This window comes from Crinia signifera, chromosome 3, assembly GCF_055691185.1.
Source record: "Crinia signifera chromosome 3, ASM5569118v1, whole genome shotgun sequence".
NCBI lineage: Eukaryota > Metazoa > Chordata > Amphibia > Anura > Myobatrachidae > Crinia > Crinia signifera.
In genome coordinates, this window is record NC_139219.1 from 261586552 (window position 1) to 261607416 (window position 20865).

Below are 20865 nucleotides of genomic sequence, written 5' to 3' on the forward strand. Positions count from 1 at the left end.
ACAACTGGTATGTGTTTTATAAGTTAAGTTATGCATACTGTATTATGGGGAGACAAAAAAGGGTTTGATAAATTGCTATGTTAGATCCACTACGGCAGGGGTAGCCAACCCTAGTCCTCGAGAGCTACCAACAGTTCACATTTTCCATGTCTCCTCACAGAATCACAAGTGAAGTAATTAGCTCAACCTGTGGATCTTTAACCCCTTCCCGACATTTGACGTACATTTACGTCATGGTCGGGATGTACTTCCCGACACATGGCATAAATGTACGTCATGTTTTTAAACTGTCACCGCGTCTATAGACGCGGTGACAGAGGGACGATGTCTGCTGTCCCTGACAGCAGACATCTTCCCTCATTGCCCAGGGGGGGCAGCGATGCCCCCCGCCATCGGCGATCGCTGCGATTGGCTGTTCAAACGTGAACAGCCAAAAGCAGCGTTTACTGTGTTATGTGTAAAATTTTGACTCTGCTGCCCCCTAGTGTCCAAAAAAATTAAAGGAGGTTGAAATAATGATGTAATAATAAAGTATACATATGGTCTATGTTAGTTATTAACTATTTTGAGTGGTATGATTATTTGTCTCACAAGCAGAAAATTTAACATTTTGCAAATTGCTAAATGTTCAATTTTTTTACGACATTTTGGTATTTTTCACACAAAAAAAAAACTGTATCGACCAAAATTTACCACTAACTTAAAGTACAATGTGTCACGAGAAAACAATCTCAAAATCACTGGGATAAGTAAAAACAATAAAAAGTTATCCCCACATAAAGTGATACATGTCAGATTTGAAAAAAAGGGCTCTGTCAGGAAGGCAAAAACAGGCTGCGTCGGTAAGGGGTTAAAATGTGTCGGTCAGTAATGAATGCAGCTGTGTACCTGCAAGGTGAGCTGGAAAACATGCACTGTTGGTAGCTCTCGAGGACTGGAGTTGGCTACCCCTGCACTACGGCATATGGTCATTAGGTTGACAGTGTCTAGGTTGACAGTCAATAGGTCACACCATATGGTCAAAAGGTACTGTACATGGTCAACATAAACAAAATGTTGACAAAGCAATGGTCGACATTAGTATTTTTCATACTTTCCATTCATGTGGACTCAGATTGGGAACAGCAGTGTATGCAGTGAGTATCTATGTAGATTCTCCTGGAAACTCAACGCAAGCACCAATGAGATATTTCTTGCTACTCAGCGCTGCGAGCAGAGGAAAAATCATTTCATGAGGATTGATGTCCCTCCTGTGTGCACGGCTGTGAACGCATTCGCAGATGTGCACAGGGGCCGATGGTGGGAGCTCGGCGGGCGGGGTTTATTTGCACACTGGGCTATGGATACCCTCAGCCCAGCAAGCAGGTCTGAATTGGGCACAAAGTCTGATGAAGGATTTATTCAAGAAGACATCAGCATCAGACTGTTTTTTAATAATATATATTTTTATAATATCCCTCCGTGTTGCCTACATCTGCCACATAAAGCGTGTGGCTCACCTTGCCTCATGGCAGAAATGCCCCTGACAATCGCATGCAATTAGCTGGAACATGTGACTGTTGGGCTACTGTCAGAAGTAATTGTAGAGTAGTGCGGTGCACTGAAGTGCAATGCATTTACAATGAGAAGTTACCAGAAATTTACAATGAAGGTGTAATGCTAGAGAAATAAATAAAAAATGTATTTCAACAATAAGAGTTACAATATTTATTGTATGAAATGTTACAGTACATAAAATACAGTAGATAATAATTCTATAATTTGGAACCTACGTAAATGGCTAGAGAGTACAGGATAAATAAGCTGATGAGCATAATGTTTACAAGCTGCTGGGAAAGCATTTCAGTTCTTTAAATTTGTAACTACTTTATGGATGAACATGTATGGTGTCAACTTTTCGTTACCATGTAGTGATTGTGGGGGTGGTAAGTAAGTGAATCATACCGGCTGGAATTGGCAAGGGAGGTCCAGAAAGAGTATCGGGTGCATGAAACGGCAAATCGCTTCGTCATGCCCCTGCCCCCCTCCGTTTTGCCTCTTTGCCCGAAAAGCGCCAAGACGTGGGAAACTTGTACACTAATCGAATCTCCTTAATATTTGTCAATGACAACAGTTCACCCAGCGTTACCCTGCCAATGATTGCACTTCCAGTTACGTTGGACCTACATTCATCTATGTGTGGCCAGACACCCATGTGTGTTCTGCCGATCAGCTTTTAAATCCGCTAAGCTACGGTTATCAATCATTTGTGATCAATCGGGAGTCTAGAAAATACTGCATGTTAAAAGTCCACAAATAACCAATTATTTTATAGTTGGAATTGGGGAATCAAGGATTTCCCCGATCCCCTGACATATTCATCCGCAAAATAGGACATTACACTAAAATCTGCCAAATTTATAGGCCCAATAAGACTGACTGTATTGATATTGCAGATAAACATAATAGTACAGTATAAAACATTGGTTATATACATTTCATAAGGTTATACATATGACTGTTTAGTTATATTGACTTTTTAGGACAAACCATTTGAGTATTCAATATCAACAGTAACGTATGCGCTGCTAAATATAGATAGTATAACCAATATTCTGCGCAGTGATTGACATAACTGCTTTCTAGTTTAATCAATGTCTTCAAAAGGGATCAGTCACAGCCAGAATCCAAGGATAATAAAACATTGCTTGACACATAGAAACCTTTTAGATATAAACTGCCAGAGAAGCAGTAAATGCCACATGACATTATGCTTATTCAGATGAATTTTCTCTCTAGGCATCAAACCAGAGCAAGCAGCTATTTCCAGAGGATCTGAACTTTACACTAAATCATGGAACAAAGAAAAAAATGACCATTAATAGAAGCAACATACATGCACATTTTAATATGAACTGAATATCACCGCAGCAGTGATGTGCTTGAATATACACGTCCTGTAAGGGCATGATGACGTAGAGTGAGGACTGAGCTCGCAGGACATACAGTATACTGCACATGTCCAGAAAGTGACTACACGTGCCTCAAATGTACTGTATGATTGCAGATTGGAATCTCTTTTGCACATATTGGCACCTAACTGGTACTAACTTCCGCATAGACCGAGTACTGTGACCAGATACTGTATACGCATGAAATAAAGTGTACAATTTGCACCAGTTACATAACATGTCCAAATACAGGGTTGATTCAATGAACTCACAATCGTGAGTCCGGGCGAGTAAGTGGCGCTAAATGTCCAGGACTCGCTATTTTTTGTTGGCAGCCCCACATAGATTCCCATTGGAGGATTTCCCAATTTCCTGGATGATTTCCTAATTTCCTGGCGTAGATGGCAACACTACTACCACCAGTAAACACACAAATATCAGCTGCTTGGGCAACTGCAAGTTTGTGCAGGTGTTATAATAGGTCTTCCTTTTTTTAAAGTAATTCCTACATGTGTGTTTTCTGCTATATGAGCAATTATCCACAAACATTAAATCTGGTTACACACTTTAATGATATTGAGAGGATTTGTTGTTTCATAACAACAAATTGTCTACATTGCCTAGTGCATTGGTTCTCAACTTTGGTCTTCCAGTACCCCCATTGGTGCACGTTTTCCAGGTCACCTGGCAGGTGTACAGGTGCACTCATTATTCGCAGACATATTTTAAAAGATAACAGGTAGAGCTAATTATTTCACCTGTAATTCTGTGTGGAGACCTTCAAAACGTGAACTGTTGGGGGTACTTAAAGTTTGAGGTTGAGAACCACTGGCCTAGTGTATATAGGTGATTTGTGTGCTCCTGTGGTTGCCTGTGACCTCTTCAGTTTGGACATGCTACACGACCAACCGGATGATTAAGCATTTGATATGGTGCATGCCAATTGAAGGACAGAGCAATATACCATTATAATACTACTGTACATTCTTGAAGTTTGAATTTCATGCAGCGGTTGAAATCCTATCTCATGTCATACTGAAGAAATGACAATAATTAGTGCTCCCTACTCCAAAACTGTTTTTTTTTATTATCAGATGTAAGACCTGCGATAGAATTTTTACATTAATATAACATTTAAATAGTATGGGGGTGTTTCAAGAACACTCACTAAGCAGCGGTTGTTCACTGCTTTATGAGCGGCTCAATGCCGCCTGTGTGAACCCCGCCCCCCTTGCCGCCTCTGAATCCCTTCGGTAACATGTGAGGGGACGTACGCGAACACATCCCCTCCCATGCGCACACTGGGCCAGAGCAGGGGAACTTCCTGCATTTTATGGGTGTCCCCATGAAAACGCTGGGCGTTCAACTGGGAACGCAGGTGGGTTGATGAATGCCGGGGTTGGGAGGCTTACGTCAAAAAACATCCAAGTCCGCCCCCTCTTCGGTGGACAATGACGGAAATAAAAGTCAGTTTAGAATGACTTTTATTTCAGAAGGGGAGAGAAATCATTTGAGAAATCAGTCATCTTAATCAAGTCCCAGCTGCTGGTGCTTAACCCTTTAAGTGCAGCTATATCCGGGAATTCAGTAGCTGTAATGGCTTTTTAGGACCATATCATAATGGTATATGTCCTTACGATGTGATCGCTATCTGAAGAAGCTGCTGATACTGGAAAGAGGTGGGGAAACGCGTCATACACCACCACCATCCATCTTGGAATACTTTCAGGATGTATGCCTTAATATTATGGTCCCAAGAAGCCAATACAGCCAATTAATTTTCAGATATAGCTGCACAGCCAGACATATACTAATTCTCTACACTAACCAGGGCCATCTTAAATGCTTTATGGGCCTCCGGCTAAAGCAGCGCAGTGGGGCCCCTACCTACACAACCACTCAAAAAATGTAAATGATCTAAACAATTAAGCTTATAGGTACCTGCAACAAAATCAGTTTTGCCTTCCATCTTGCAGCTTTAAAAGCTGAGCTTTTTTTTTGCAATGTAACTTCCTGTTCTTTCTTCTTATCCCTTTCATTGTTCTTTCATCCCTCCTGTCATTACTACAGCCTTTGTATGCTTTCCTCAAATTTATGGTCATTTTCTCCTCTTGCACCTAGATTTATTATCTCGACCCCTGTCTCCCCCCACCCCATACCTCCCAACATGACCCCCTACAGGAGAGACACATTGCTCTGCTCCTGCACTTTCCTCCTAATGTATGACTGCCATAACCTGTGTTGAAGCGCCTTTCTTATCAATTAACACAGATGAAGGTAATCATATATTAAGAAGAAAGTGCAGGAGCAGAGCATTGTGTCCCTCCTGGAGAGGGTTATGTTGGGAGGTATGCCACCCCCATTTGTTATTTCATCCCTTTCATTTGCTGTTCCCACTTATGTTATGTCCTCCACTCACCCTATTTACCTAAGATATACAGTTAGCTGTGGCAAGGTGTATAATAGTGCTGCCAGCCCATCTCTTTGAGAAGGGACACATGAATTAAACAGGTTTGTGGTTGAGGGACTGTCACATACACCTCATATGTGTAACTCATGTACGCCCATTATTAGAGGCTCCACATGGTTGCTGCACTGCTTCTCCCTGGCTCTCTGCTCACCTACACTTCCCTGCTGCTACCGGAGCACCGTGGCTAGGCATAGCTTCCTCCTTGCTGCTCTCTCCCATTACTCTTGGCCACCTCCGATGCTTGGATGCCATGGTGATCAGTCACTGGTGCTTGGGGAGATTGCAGATTGTCCAGACACAGACTTCCAGGTCAAAGCAGTCGAGCCAAGAGAAACTGGAGACATATAGATTACTAAGAGCAGTTTTTCTGACATTAGTATGCGCAGCACCCAGTTTTTCTGCCAGCTGCAACACATCTCCTGTTTCTGATGGATGCGCTGGAGCTCGGACCATGGGACCTCTCGTGGGTCACGGCCGAAGCTATGAGTGGTGGGGGGGGGGGGGTGGCGGTGGTTGTGGGTTAGCTGGCCTAGGCCCTTGAACAACGGCCTAAAATGTTTGTATGAGTCTATGGGGTATATTCAATTAATGTCAGATCCAACATGCCCTATTCAAGCTGCCGGGATCGGGTTAGCTGGGTGAGCTGCTGCAACGTGGGAGGCTGGCAGGTGGATGGCGGATGGGAGGACAGTGCCCAGTGAGCTGCTGCTGCTCATCCGGCACTGTCCTCCCTGCCTCAATCTGACTTCTTTTAAAGGTGGATTGAGATTGTCGGAAAACGGGGCCAAAACCTGTCGGATTTGGCTGCGTTTCTGACAAAAGCAGGTGGATTGGCGGCTATTTCACCAATCCACCTGGTTTATGACAGATTGGAGTGTTCTGACCAGCCGGCAATCCACCTGCTTTTGTCGGAAACGCGGCCAAATCCAACAGGTTTTGGCCCCGTTTACGGCAATCTCAATCCACCTTTAAAAGAAGTTGGATTGAGGCAGGGAGGACAGCACCGGGTGAGCAGTATCAGCTCACTGGGCACCGTCCTCCTGACCGCCATCCACCTGCCCGCCTCCCGCGTTGCAGTAGCTCAAAAAACAGTGGAAAACAGCTGTCTATATGACAAGATGGGAGTTTCAAAAGCAATTGAATATACCTCTATGTATGTTTGTGGAAATGTGGTTGTATAAATTATCATTATATATTTTTAAAACATTAGAAAGACAATAATATAACATATGTTTGTGTAAATCATGTACACAGTAGAAAATCTCCTCACTACCAGAATCATTACCATTACATGCAGTACCTTATTTTTACATCTTAACTAAGTAGATGAAGTACAGAAGCAATTTTCAAATGCAGCCTGAACACCGAGACATTAGGGTGTAATATACAGAACTGTGCTGTGTAGACAAACTAATTATCACTCCTATTACAGAGAATAAACAGCCATAAAAGTAGTACAGTAATGTGTGAGACAATTGTCATCAGAAGCCTCACTGAATAAGTAATCAGCTACTTAGATCAGTTGATATAATTATTTTATCGCAATAAGCCATATATCAGATGTGTCCACCTTGGACTCTGTAAAAGTCACGCTTTGTGATTTTTCAAAAAATTTGCTTCTCTAATCTATTACTTTATACAAATTCTACTGCTTCAGAAATTTTTTAGACTCTATCTACTTGCTACATTTGGAAAAACAGCTAAGCCGTGTTTTACATGTTGTGACAAATTGAGAAAAAAAGCCAAGATGTATGTGGACGCATCGTATATATATAAATTGAAGATACTTGGGGTGAGATTTAATGTAATGTGAATTCGGGGCTTGTTTTGCGAATTTTAGTCAAAAATGGCCAAATTCACATGGCTTTTCCCAAAATCGCCAACTTAATGAGATGCGAATTGTGCTAAAAATCTCTTCTTTTTTTTTTGCCGCAAATTCGCACATTTCGCATCCAGATGTTTTCCCATTATAAAGTACACAAGTTGCAAATGTAATGAGATGCGATTTCAGGAAAACATTACTAAAAATCACAAAAAAATAGACCAGGTTCTGACAGACGAATTTGACAGAATCATGCACAGATGATATCAGATCAGATAGAAGATAGATAAGGGATAGGGTGAATTGAGAGAGAGCAGAAACAGAGGGAGGGAGGGAGAGAGAGAGAGAGAGAGGAGGAGGAATACAGGGAGATGTGATAGTGAGGAGGAAGAATAGGGGGATGTGAGGGAGAGGTGGAGCAATAGGGGAGATGTGGCCAAAAAAGGGCATAACCAAATTTACAGCCCCGTTTCATTGCACTCTGGACTAGGCAGATAGGTATTTTATGAGGTATTTATTTTAGAGGTATTAACCAGTCGGACTTAACACCGGTGGCCTCAGACTATATACACACACACACACACACACAAATATCTTCCAATCCTGCCGGCACTCACTTTTTAAAGGACAACTTGCTCAGATACCAGATCCAAAAAAATGCATATACTCCAAATCCCCCATCCAGGCGATAAGAATGTCACTCAGAGACTTTCAATGGTTTCAAAAAACTTTAGTAAAAAAAGCATGGGTAATGGCTGTAGGAGGGTCTGAAGACGGTGTTTGTTCCCCGAAACGTTACCCATGCTTTTTCACTAAAGTTTTTTTGAAACCATTGAAAGTCTCTGAGTGCTATTCTTACCGCCTGGATGGGGGATTTGGAATATATATATATATATATATATATATATATATATATATATATAGAGAGAGAGAGAGAGAGAGAGAGAGATTTCATACAAATGTAACTTTAGCCCACCTCATAACATTGCTAACTGTATCTATGGAGGACCCGGAGGGAAGGTGGCCGGGAGTCTGAGTATTAACTTTATTTGCTGTGACTGTGTCTCAGTCAGTCTCTCAGACACTGACTGACTGAGCACAGGATGGGCTCAGCTCAGCTGCTCTCCACGCCCATTGCATACGCAGCAGCCAATAGGCTGTGTGTATACAGTAGCCAATGGGCGCTGGAGGCAGTGAGCCTGAGCAAATCAGCTCACTAAGTGAAGACGCAGCCAGGGGGACCATTGGATACAGCCTGGCAGCCGCCGCCGGTGATGTACTACTGTGTGCATGGCAGAGCGGGAGGGTAGCGGCGGGTAACGAGCGACGCTGCCGCTGACATATGATGAATCATGTTAGCGGCGGCGCCGCTTGTCACTTGCCGCTTGTTACCCGCTCTGCCATGCTGCTATTTAAAAGAATGGCAGCCCGGGTGTGAGGGTGGAACATCTGTCACCGAATTGATCGCTAGATGGTATGGCCTGATCTGATTGGATAGGCGGGAGTCCGGGAGTCCCCAGCTGGCTGAGCTTAGTCCCTCGATCATCTCTCCTGATGCCCAGCGCTCCGTTGTAGAGACTGTCGGGGTCCCAGCATAGAATAAACGTACTAGAGAGGTATAGATCTTCAACATGCACACCCACAGCGGCACTGTAAGTGGCAGCATGCCCTTTAAAAAAAAAAAGAATAGCAGCCCGCAAGTGCCGCCCTTGATTGGTGCCGCCCTGAGGCCCGTGCCTCACGGGCCTAGGCACAAATCCGGCCCTGTGTATGGCTAGTTTTTAGGGACCAGGCAAGCACAAGAACAGACGTGTATGAAAAATATAGTATACAGGTTGAATATCCCTTATCCAAAATACACAGGACTAGAAGCATTTTGGATAATGGATTTTTTCTGTATTTTGGGAATATTTTCATATTTCAATTAGGTATCTTGAACACAAAATGCATTTATGTTATATAACACATCCAACTCATGAAATGTATACAAATATATTTGTGCATGAAACAAGGTTTTAAAACATGAAACAAAGTTTTTGTACTACCGCAGGCACTGAATTTGAATGCTAAGCAATAATCTTTTGCACATATTTAGTGCCAGTTACATATCATGTCCCCAGTAGTGCCAGTTATGGATTTCCCCAGTAGTGCCAGTTACAGATGTCCTCAGTAGTGGCAGTTACAGTACATATCATGTCCCTAGTAGTGCCAGTTGCAGATGCGCCCAGTAGTGCCAGTTACATATCATGTCCCCGGTAGTGCCAGTTATAGATGTGCCCAGTAGTACCAGTTATATATGTCCCTAGTAGTGCCAGTTATAGATGTCCCCAGTAGTACCAGTTATATACAGTATGTCCCCAGTAGTGCCAGTTATAGATGTCCCCAGTAGTACCAGTTATATATGTCCCCAGTAGTACTTTAAAAAAAAAAAAGGAACATTCCAGAAAATACGGTTTTTGGAATAGTTACAGATATCCGAATAAGGGAGACTCATCCTGTATTGTATTAGGAAATACATAAGAGCAGGGAGCATTTGTAGTTGCCAGTAATTTAAGAGTAATTATTGTATATTAAAAAAGCAAGTGATGTACAGTGTTTGGAATACTTTCATATTAATATGTTCATACAGCATGTATAATAATGTTTGCCATTAATATCATTAAGGTCCATTTATTTGATGGGATCTAGAATCTAACCAGATACCATGGATATGAAGTAGTTAGCATAACACAAGTATGTACAGTATACTATATTGTTATTGCTTTGCATTGATGTTAGAACACTGGGCCAAATGTAATAGGGTGTGAGAATCAGAAAGTGAGAGATTTTTGGAGAGTTTTCTCAGTTTTTTAAAGCGGCAATCAATTACATGGCAAAATCATTCTATTCTTTCCATGTAAATGATTGCCGCTTGAAAAAAAAAAAAAAAAAAAACTCTCCCAAATCTCTCACTTTCTGATTCTCACTCAGAATGAATGTGATAAGGAACAGTTGCCAGTCTCCTAGTTTTCTCTTCAGGGTACCATAAATGTTTGGGAGACATCAACTTTTAAAAGCTGTTGGTAAGAAGCAATGTCATAGAGAACCACTAAGTGCAATAGGAAACCAGGTCTATCTGTACTGCTCTTTTCCAGCTGTATATTCTCTACTACTGTATATTCTGTTTTCCATTTGAACTGTGCATGTAGTTCTTATAGTCTTAAGCAGCCCATACACGCTGCGATGCGGGCTGTGCGTTATGTGCTTTGAGGTGCGCACTCCCGCGGCACCTCATCGCACAGTACAAAAAGTATGTGCTTGCACATACTTTTTGTACTTTGTTTTCATCACATTGCATCGCATTGCATGCACAACGGATGCACAGGCAATGCAATGCTTGTTAAGCACGGAATGCACGCATGTACCGCAGCGTGTATGGCCAGCATTGGTGCCTAACACAAGTGCTGATCCTGATGAAGTGTAATTCGCATGAAATTACAATATCTGTGATATTTAATCAATGAGCCTTTATTTACACAGCCTACATTTATCTACTCTATAAAATACTTTGAACTTGTCATTGTTTGGTAACAGCAAAACATTTTCTTCTTACTATCTGAGCAATGTGGAGCCGACAGCAGTAAACCTATACAAATATTCTAAGAATTTAAATTATGTGAAAATGAGGATAAAATTGCTATAGTGTTGAGCACAGAAACTGACACAAGCTTGTTACATTGGTATTTAACTATATATAAATACATGAATTTAAATGCTTTCACAAAGCAACAAGGATCCACCCAAATCCCAATAATATTTCCTTCTGCTATACACAAATATCTTCATTATGAAAGCTCTGCCTTCATCACCGTAATTATATTTATGATGATATATAGGACATCCGAAATTATTACCTCCCCCAAATGAAGACATATAGGGGTGAAATTTTAATAGAATGAGAGATTCAGAAAGTGAGAGATTTGGTAAGAAATCTCCACATTTTTTAAAGCGGCAATCATTTACACTGCAAAACCAGTTTGATTTTGCAGTGTAAATGATTGCCGCTTTAAAAAAACTGGAGATTTCTTACCAAAAACCAGGAGAATAATTACATTTGTATCTCTAATGCTGCTTTCCCACTGCCTACACGGGTAAAGACCCGTTTTTTTTAAACGGGTCTTTAAACGGGTAAGAGCCATAAAGACTCTTTCCCACTGCAGCTTTTAAACGGTAAATTACCGTTTAAAAGCTGTTTTTGTCACATTCACACTTACCCGTTTAAAAACCCGTTTAAGCAGTGTAAAGATAGGGGGGGGGGGGGAGAATTTAAAAAAAAAAAACGGCGTGGGGTCCCCCCCACTGCCGTAACCAGCACCAGGCTGAAAGAGCCGGGGCTGGTAATAAAAAATCAGGAAACCCGACAAATAGGGGTTCCCTGATTTTTTACAACCAGCCCCAGGCTCCAGGTCCGGGGCTGGTTCCCAAAATACGGGGGACAAAATGACTAGGGGTCCCCCGTATTTTAAGAACCAGCCCCAGGCACAACCAGCCAGCAGGGTAATGCCACAGCCGGGGGACACTTATGATATAAGTTCCCGCGGCCAAAGCATTAACCCTACCGACCAGTCAGCCTGGCCAGGGGCCCTGGGGGAGTGGGGACCCCCCCAATAAAGGGGTCCCCCCCCCTCCAGGACTTACCTGACCAGGCTGAAGCCTGGTGCTGTCCCCGGTGACCCTGGAGCGGTGGTCACCGGGCTGATGGTATTGTGTAAAAAATAGAATAAAAACCATTGTCTTTTACTGGTGAACTATGAGTCCCAGCAAGCCTCCCCCGCAAGCTGGGACTTGGAGAACCACAAGTCCCAGCCTGCGGGGCATTAAAGGGCCCGCTGGGTCTTGTAGTTCCACAGTAAAAGAAAGAGTTAAATAAACACACTGACACACGTGAAAAATAAAAGTTTAATACATACATAACACATACATACTGATACTTACCTATCTTGAGCCCGTAGGTAGCCCTGGTCCTGATGTCCTGGTCCGTGTCGGCGTCTGTATCCAGTCGGCATCCCTGTCGGCGACGGCGTCGGCGGTCCGGAGTCCGAAGAAATCCATTTGGGAAGCTGTGGAAGGAAATCCTACTCACCTGTCCCAGCGCGACGTAGTCCAGGTAAGGTCTTTGCAAAAAAAACAAACCGACACCCGAACCAAGCGGACTGACGGAGACGCACGGTGTGTTTGTTTACATCGTGCGGCTCCGCCTCCCGAATGCCGCTATTGGCCGCCTTGCGGCCTAGCGGCTCCTGATTGGCCGCTAGGCCGCAAGGCGGCCAATAGCGGCATTCGGGGGCGGAGCCGCACGATGTAAACACCGTGCGGCTCTCAGCTGTGTCCGCTTGGTTCGGGTGTCGGTTTGTTTTTTTTGCAAAGACCTTACCTGGACTACGTCGCGCTGGGACAGGTGAGTAGGATTTCCTTCCACAGCTTCCCAAATGGATTTCTTCGGACTCCGGACCGCCGACGCCGTCGCCGACAGGGATGCCGACTGGATACAGACGCCGACACGGACCAGGACATCAGGACCAGGGCTACCTACGGGCTCAAGATAGGTAAGTATCAGTATGTATGTGTTATGTATGTATTAAACTTTTATTTTTCACGTGTGTCAGTGTGTTTATTTAACTCTTTCTTTTACTGTGGAACTACAAGACCCAGCGGGCCCTTTAATGCCCCGCAGGCTGGGACTTGTGGTTCTCCAAGTCCCAGCTTGCGGGGGAGGCTTGCTGGGACTCATAGTTCACCAGTAAAAGACAATGGTTTTTATTCTATTTTTTACACAATACCATCAGCCCGGTGACCACCGCTCCAGGGTCACCGGGGACAGCACCAGGCTTCAGCCTGGTCAGGTAAGTCCTGGAGGGGGGGGACCCCTTTATTGGGGGGGTCCCCACTCCCCCAGGGCCCCTGGCCAGGCTGACTGGTCGGTAGGGTTAATGCTTTGGCCGCGGGAACTTATATCATAAGTGTCCCCCGGCTGTGGCATTACCCTGCTGGCTGGTTGTGCCTGGGGCTGGTTCTTAAAATACGGGGGACCCCTAGTCATTTTGTCCCCCGTATTTTGGGAACCAGCCCCGGACCTGGAGCCTGGGGCTGGTTGTAAAAAATCAGGGAACCCCTATTTGTCGGGTTTCCTGATTTTTTATTACCAGCCCCGGCTCCTTCAGCCTGGTGCTGGTTTCGGCAGTGGGGGGGGACCCCATGCCGGTTTTTTTTTTAACGGGTAAAGGGCTACCCCTTTCCCACTGCCGAAAAAACGGCTATTACACGTTAAAAACACTGCTTTTTACACGGGTAACAAAAAACGGTATTTGTTACCCGTGTAAAGCAACCTGGAGCTTTCCCACTGCAGCTCTAGCCGTTTAAAAAGGCTAAAAAAACGGCATTTACACGTGTAAAGCCTGCAGTGGGAAAGGGGTATAACAAGCACAAAAATATTAAGATAATGCTGTTTATGAGAACTTATATAACAATTTATATAACAGAATGTTCAGATTTCTTCCACATAAATGTAATGAAATTAGCGACTAAATGGTGTGTACCAGGCCCTGATAAAGGGTTTCGTGGGCCTGGAGCTGAAAGGGCTCAAGGGCCTATTATGAGAAGTGGGGAGGAGGTGAGGCCAATGCCATGTAGTCACGTGGAACCCATACACTATATGCCCCAGTGTCTCCCTAAATATATAAAATTGCAGAACTGTGTGATAAATAAAAATGCATTTGTGGCCAGCTGGTGTTTGCCTGGTGATCATTATGCTGTCAGGAAGACAGGCCTATTTTTATGTGGAGGCCTGGAGCTGCAGATCTATCTGCCCCATTGTTATTCTAGCCGTGGTGTATATTGCTGCGGCTTTATGCATTGATAATGTGTGCATTGCAATTACAGTTGCTGTGGGCAATATGTAATACTGTCTGTGTTTTCTTCTTTGTGTTGCTTTTTTTTTTTAAGAAAAAAGTCCCTTAGTGACATTTACATATATATTTCTTATACAGCATTTTAATTTCCTATTCTGTAAGAAAACGGTCACATAAATGTTTAAATTGGGAACTTGAACAAAGGCCAAAATTCCTGACTGTCACATTTTATAGCTGAAGTGTTAAAACACAGTGATGACAATACCTACTTGGGTGGTGTCTACTATATGATGTGTTAAATAGGTAAATGGAAATTCCACTAATCTGGGTAAAATTATATCATAATTTCATATAATCTAATTCTTATGTAGTTTGCAAACTCTGGTTAGATGTAGCACTCTGTTCACTGTACTGTATACATAGGCGTGCGCACAGGGGGTGCCGGGGGTGCACAGGCACCTCCTAATGACCCCCCTCACGCTTGCATACAGTAACATTTTTATGATTGCAGCGGCGGCTTTGCTCATGCTGCTGAGCTAAGCCGCCTGCATGAAGTAGCAATGGCCGGAGCAGGTATTGGCTTCAGCGCACAGTCTGTTTCTCCCCCATACACGCGATGTCTCTGAATCTCCGGCCCGCCGCCCACCCACACACTTACTTCCTGCGCGGCGCTACAGCGCACAGTCTGTTTCTCTGCAGCATGGCCGCGCTGTCATGACACAAGTGCCGCCCCGGCACCATCCATGCGGCAGCAACAGGCTTCACCTCAGAAAGCAGAGCAGACTCCCGGCAGCAGCAGGTACGGATAGAGACACCAGGAGCCGGAGGTTAAGGAAGCTGCCTATGCTGCCTATTCTTTGTGGGGGTCAGTTTATCAAAGCATGGGGGAGGGGGAGGTATCATTAAATATATTTCATAAGGTTAGGGGTAGGAAAGTGAATCATTTTGCCCATATACATAAATAAGTCACCATCAGAAATCGAGCAGCTCCTCTAGACCAGATGTGGGGCTCAGTGGCATAGCCACCGTGCGGCAGACCCTGCGGCGGCTTGGAGGCGTGACTGCCCACGGGGTCTGTGGTGGGCGCCGGCACCTGTTAGGAACGAGCTCCGCTCCAGGTAGTGTGATATTCCGCTGCTCTGCGCTCTGCTCTGGGACCGCCGGGTTCCTTGATGATTTACAGCCTGAGCCTATAGAAGGACAGGAGAGCTGAGGCGAGGGTCCTGGGCCGACCCCCCCTTCCCTCCTCCTCCCTCCCGGCACTGCGGGCAGCAGAATGAGCTCTCACACTGTCAGTGTGTTACAGCGTGAGAGCTCATGCTGTGCCTGTCAGCGACACAGCACAATCATGCTAGAGTGTGCTGTCACAGTGCTGCTGAGTGGAGTGGCGTGGGGGAATAACACTCCGCCCTCAGCTGTTTTAAAAGGTTCTTAAATTGTTCCCGCTATTTCAACAGCACGGAGTACCTTTCGGCAGCCCTGCTGTGCCCGTCCAGTGTCCACCTGATAGCTCCTCCTGACCTCTGTGATAAGGTGCTCCCTTACTATGCACTGTATAGGCTCTCAGCATCCCCATTTTTCTCCTTGTCCTCAGTGTGAATATCTCCACAGTGCCCCCCCCCCATTGACCAGTATGCATGCCCTACCAGGGGCACTAATGTGTGTGCTGCCATGTCTTCTCTCCTCCAATCACCAGTATTTATGATTCCCCCTAATGTCTGCATTGTCTTGTCTCAATTCCCCCCTCCCCCCAGTCACCGGGGTGTGCCCCCTCCCCTCCAGCTGTCTCCAGACCATGCCCCCAGTCACCAATGTGTATGCTCCCCCTAGTGTGTATGTCTCCATGTCACCCTCCCCCAGTCACCAGTGTGTCCCCCACCTCCAGCCACAGTATGTATGTTTTTTACCCCCCCTCCTACCAGTCACCAGCGTGTATGACCCCCCCCCTCTGTCTCCAAGCCCCCCTCCCCCCAGTTACCAACATTTTCCCCAGCTCCAGCCACAGTGTGTATGCCTCCCTCCCCCAGCCATTAGTGTGTCACCCCTACCTCCAGCCACAGTGTGTATATCCCCATGTTCCCCTCCCTCCAGTCACTAGTGTGTCTCCACCTCCAGCCACAGAGTGTATGTCTCTATCCCCCCATCCTCCTCCCAGTCACCAGTGTGTACATCCCCCCCTCTGGCCACAGTGTGTATGTGTATGTCCCCCAAGTATTCGGTATGTGTTTCCATTCATGTCACCCCTCCGGCCGCAGTGTGTAGGTCTCCGTGTCCCCCTGCCGCCCCCGTCAGGTTATAGTGTTTATCATGCCCAGTGCAGGCCGCATGGAGCTGTGAGGAGAAGCTGCAGGCAGAGTAGTTGCTGTGGCATAAAGGTGCCCTGGCCCTTGCAGCAACGATGACCTTCCTTGGGATAACCACGCCCTCAATGTCGGTGATGACTGCACAGAAGTACCCGCAGAGCTGGGCAGTGGCCACTCACATGTAAGTGTTCTCTTTCCCTACTACTGCACACATTAAGTGTAGGATGTGCTACTACTCTGGGCATTATATGTAAGGGATGCTACTTCTGTGGGCATTGTGTATAAGCGGTACTAATGTTGGCATTATCCATGTTAGTGGTTCTACTACTGTGGGAATTGTGCATTTAAGCTGTTCTAGCTGCCACAGCCTCACCACCCCTGTACTTTTTCAATGTGACAGTACAGCCTGGAATGATCACTAAAGAATTCTTCTAGATTTTTCATACCCCCACTTCAAAATTCCCATTTCGACCAATGTGGCATTCGACCACTGTGGGAATTTAAAAAAAGAAAGTTAACAAAAAAAAAAACCACAGCATGCCAATCTCATAAAGGTCCTAAGTGATACAGTAGCTTTTCCATCCTGGGACTATTGCTGCTATTGCGGGGTGATAAACAACATTAACTAAACTACACCAACGTACATCTCTTTGCTTTTTTCTAAATATCTCCCAACCAGACCTCCTTGCTCTTCACAAGATCTATTTCTCTCATCCACACTCATTATTCGCTTCCATTCACGATTACAGGACTTTCTATGGGCTGCAGCTACTGTGTAGAATTCGCTCCCACACATAATAAGATTCTCTTCTAGTCTCCAAACGTCCAATTATTCACCTCTTTAGGCAGTGGTGCAAGTAGAATTTTTTTCTTGGTGGTACTGATAGACTTCACCAAAAATGGGCATGGCCATGTGTCATGAGGGGGCGTGGTCACACAAAGCTAGAGGAGTGACTAAATAACAATAGTGGCGTGGCATCAGGAGACAGGGGGCCATATTCTCTAAGCTTCCAAAGTGATAAAATGGAGAGTGATAAACAACCAGCCAATCAGCTCCTTCCTGCCATGTCACAGAATGTGTTTGAAAAATGTCAGACAGGAGCTGATTGGCTGGCTGTTTATCACTCTCCATTTTATCACTTTTGAAGCTTAGAGAATCTGGTCCCCTGAATGAGAAACATGGAATGACTGTGGTGGGTTGGCTCTTGCTTGGGGGAGAGCTGGGCAGCTTGTGTTTACAATTATGGAGCCTGCTCTTCATGCTTTCGGCGCCACTGATGCCTGTCAGTGTGACAGGCTAAATCAGCAGTAGCCGGTAGCTGCATACAGCACCAATCATAACGCTGGGTGGGCGGGCTGCAGATGCATTATATTTAGACTTAAAATAAACATAGAATCAACAGTGGGTCAGGGGGTAAGTGGTACTGCATACCTGCAACATATTTCTTACAGGTACTTCTTACTACGCCGTACCCCCTTACTTGCAACACTGTCTTTAGGCAAGCTTATCAAAGACTGGAACTGCCCTCATAGCGTGATAAATTTTCTTAAGGTGCCCACAGACGCTACAATTGTACTGTGCTATGCGTTTTTGACTGTACAATGGTTCTATACAATTTTTCTTCCAGCTTGCTATGAGATGTGCACTTGGATGCATGTGATGAACCCATGTTTGTAATGTTAAATTTCAGATGTAGTCTAAAAAGTACGTGCAGCACGTACTTTTTTAGACATACAATATCGGGCTCCAGGGAACATAAACACCATCCAATAATTGTACATAAGATGCAATTTGTGCTTAAAAAGTACAAAACGCATTCGATAATTGTAGCGTCTGTGGGCACCTTTATCCAATTACCTCTCAGCTGTACAGTCCACACATATCAGCGCCTATTTTCTTTCTTCACTTTCCCATCCTCCTGACCCCTACTGGCGACCATATCCTTCATACACAAAAAATAAATGACTCCTAATTGCGCTCTTAACTAACAAATTGGACAGAAATGGTAAAAAAAATTGGTAAAATACCTAAATAATCTATCATTCCTGGGAGGATGTCTTTCAATCAACACAGTTTTCTCACAGTTTGAGTGGGACAGGTGGTTGGGGCCTGGGTTTGGTGATTTTTCACCAGATAATAAGATTAGAAAGGAGAGATATATGTAGGTGGATGTTTGTGGTTTTTTATATTGGTGATCGGATGTTGACGTAAAAGTACAAGTAGAGAAGTAAGTAAAAAGCTCATGGGTGTTTATTAGAGGGGAGTGGATAATAGTAGAGGCAATGTGCAGAGTGGTGAGTGTCAGGGAGATTATAGAATGGATGAAGTTTGGTGAGAATTCCATGTAATGAAATGAAAATTAGCAGTTTGGTGAGCATGAAGTGATTGTGTATATTAGAGACAGGATTAAGTAGAAAGAGGTATGTACTGCATAGTAATGATGTGCTATAAGATTTATTTACCTTTCTTGAGTTATAGTATTATGGCTCTAGGGCAGTGGTTCCCAAACTTTTTGAATCACGGCACCCTTAAGTATCAGAATATTTTTCACGGCACCCCTAGGCCAAAAGTTGGTTACTAATTTCACGAAAAAATATTAAGTAAGTTGTGATTTAAATGTTTTCCTTAGGTCCAGTTATGTGGTGAGGGACAGGATTCACTTCTGTTTACCCACATATTCTTAATTGGAAGCCACAAGCACTGATTTTGCCTATTTCATTGGCCATAAATAATTTGAATTGGTTCTGGACCACCAACCTGAGGCACCCCTGCAAGTGCTCAGAGGCACCCCAGGGAGCCTAGGCGCACAGTTTGGGAACCACTGCTCTAGGGAATACTGCCACTTTTTTCTTTAATATTGTATGGAAAATGTATTTTTAGCCTGCCTACTTTTGCTTTGGCCCCACCTTTTTTTAATTTGGACCCGCCTACATGAGTTCATAATTTCTTTGGGTCAGGTTTCCAGGATCAATGTAAGTTCATATTCCACCCATGAAGAAGTGTGTACATAAGCTATTACATACTACATATGTAGTACCAATGCTAAAGTAGTTACCAGTAACACGCTACACAGAATGGCCGCAATTTGTAGCAGCACCAGTCTGCTGAACATTGCGCTTTAGCCTCAATTGGGAAGTAGAGTTAAAATCAATGAAGTCAACCAATACTAGGGTGAATAGGGCTCCCCTTGGGCAAAGGATTGAGGCTTAAAATTATTATTTTAAAATGATTTGAGATACTCTTTCTTCTCGGCCTTTAATAGGATTAACTGAGAAAGACCAGTCATATTAATCCCCTGTTAATCCCCTTGCTGTATTGTTCTCTCTATTGTATTGCAGCTGAGAACAATAGATGAAAAGAAGCATTTTCTGCGCCTAGGTGCAGAAACTTAGTCAAGAAGAACCTGGCTCTATCTGTATATTCCAGAATGACCTGGCTGCCATTGGCTGTTTGAACCTGTAGGTGCATATAGATGTCATTGACAACCGTGTAAAAAATTAGTACGACAATAGTTAACACCTAAAAATCATTCTTTTGTCATATTATTAATTAACAACATATTTGTCCCTAAAGAAAAACACCTTGCTTACCTCACTCAGACACCTTGCCACCACCGCCAGGGCGCCTTCACACTGCAACTTAGACTGCTTTGACTGCCCTAGGCTTACTCGTTTTGTTGGATCCTGGTGTGGTAATGATGGGGCAGCTCTATTGTGATTTCACATGATGTAAAGTTGCTAGGTCCATAGGAGGTGCCGAATCATCGTGAGAGTCTGTGCACCATCATAGGCAGTACATCTATGTCCCAGCAGCAGCATTTGATCCACCAACTTTGTGTTCGGGGAGTGGAGAGGGTTGTGTAGGGCCTAGGATATGCAGTAGAAGAAAAATCTATTTCCTGTCTACAGCAGCACAGAGATGCAGATGATGTGGACCTATTTGGAGGGTGAGCCTGGAACTGCAGCTCCATCAGCCCTGCAAACAGTACTATCTATAGAATAGCCAGACAGCTTCGGATCATTTTATTTTCATATATGAAAGCTGTGTGTGATATTTAAAAGATGACCATACTGTAGGGGGTACATTTACTAAAGATTCTAAAAATGAAAAGAGGTGACATTGCCCATAGCCACCAATCAAATTCCATCTATCAATTTCTAGGTTGCAATAAAGAATGGATGGGGAAAATCTGGTTTGTTCCTATGGCAACATCACCTTTTTAAATTTATAGAAGCTTTAGTAAATGTACCGCCAGCTGTGCGTGCCATGTACTTTTGTATTTATTTATGAATAGAGGCAGTACATTAACAATACTGCAATTGTCATGGCAATATGGGGCATTAGATCATGTATACACTTTTTATTGTTGTAGTATTACAATTAATACTACCATTAATATTATTGCATATTTCATTCCAAGAAAGGGATTTTGATTTAGCTGTTTTCTACACT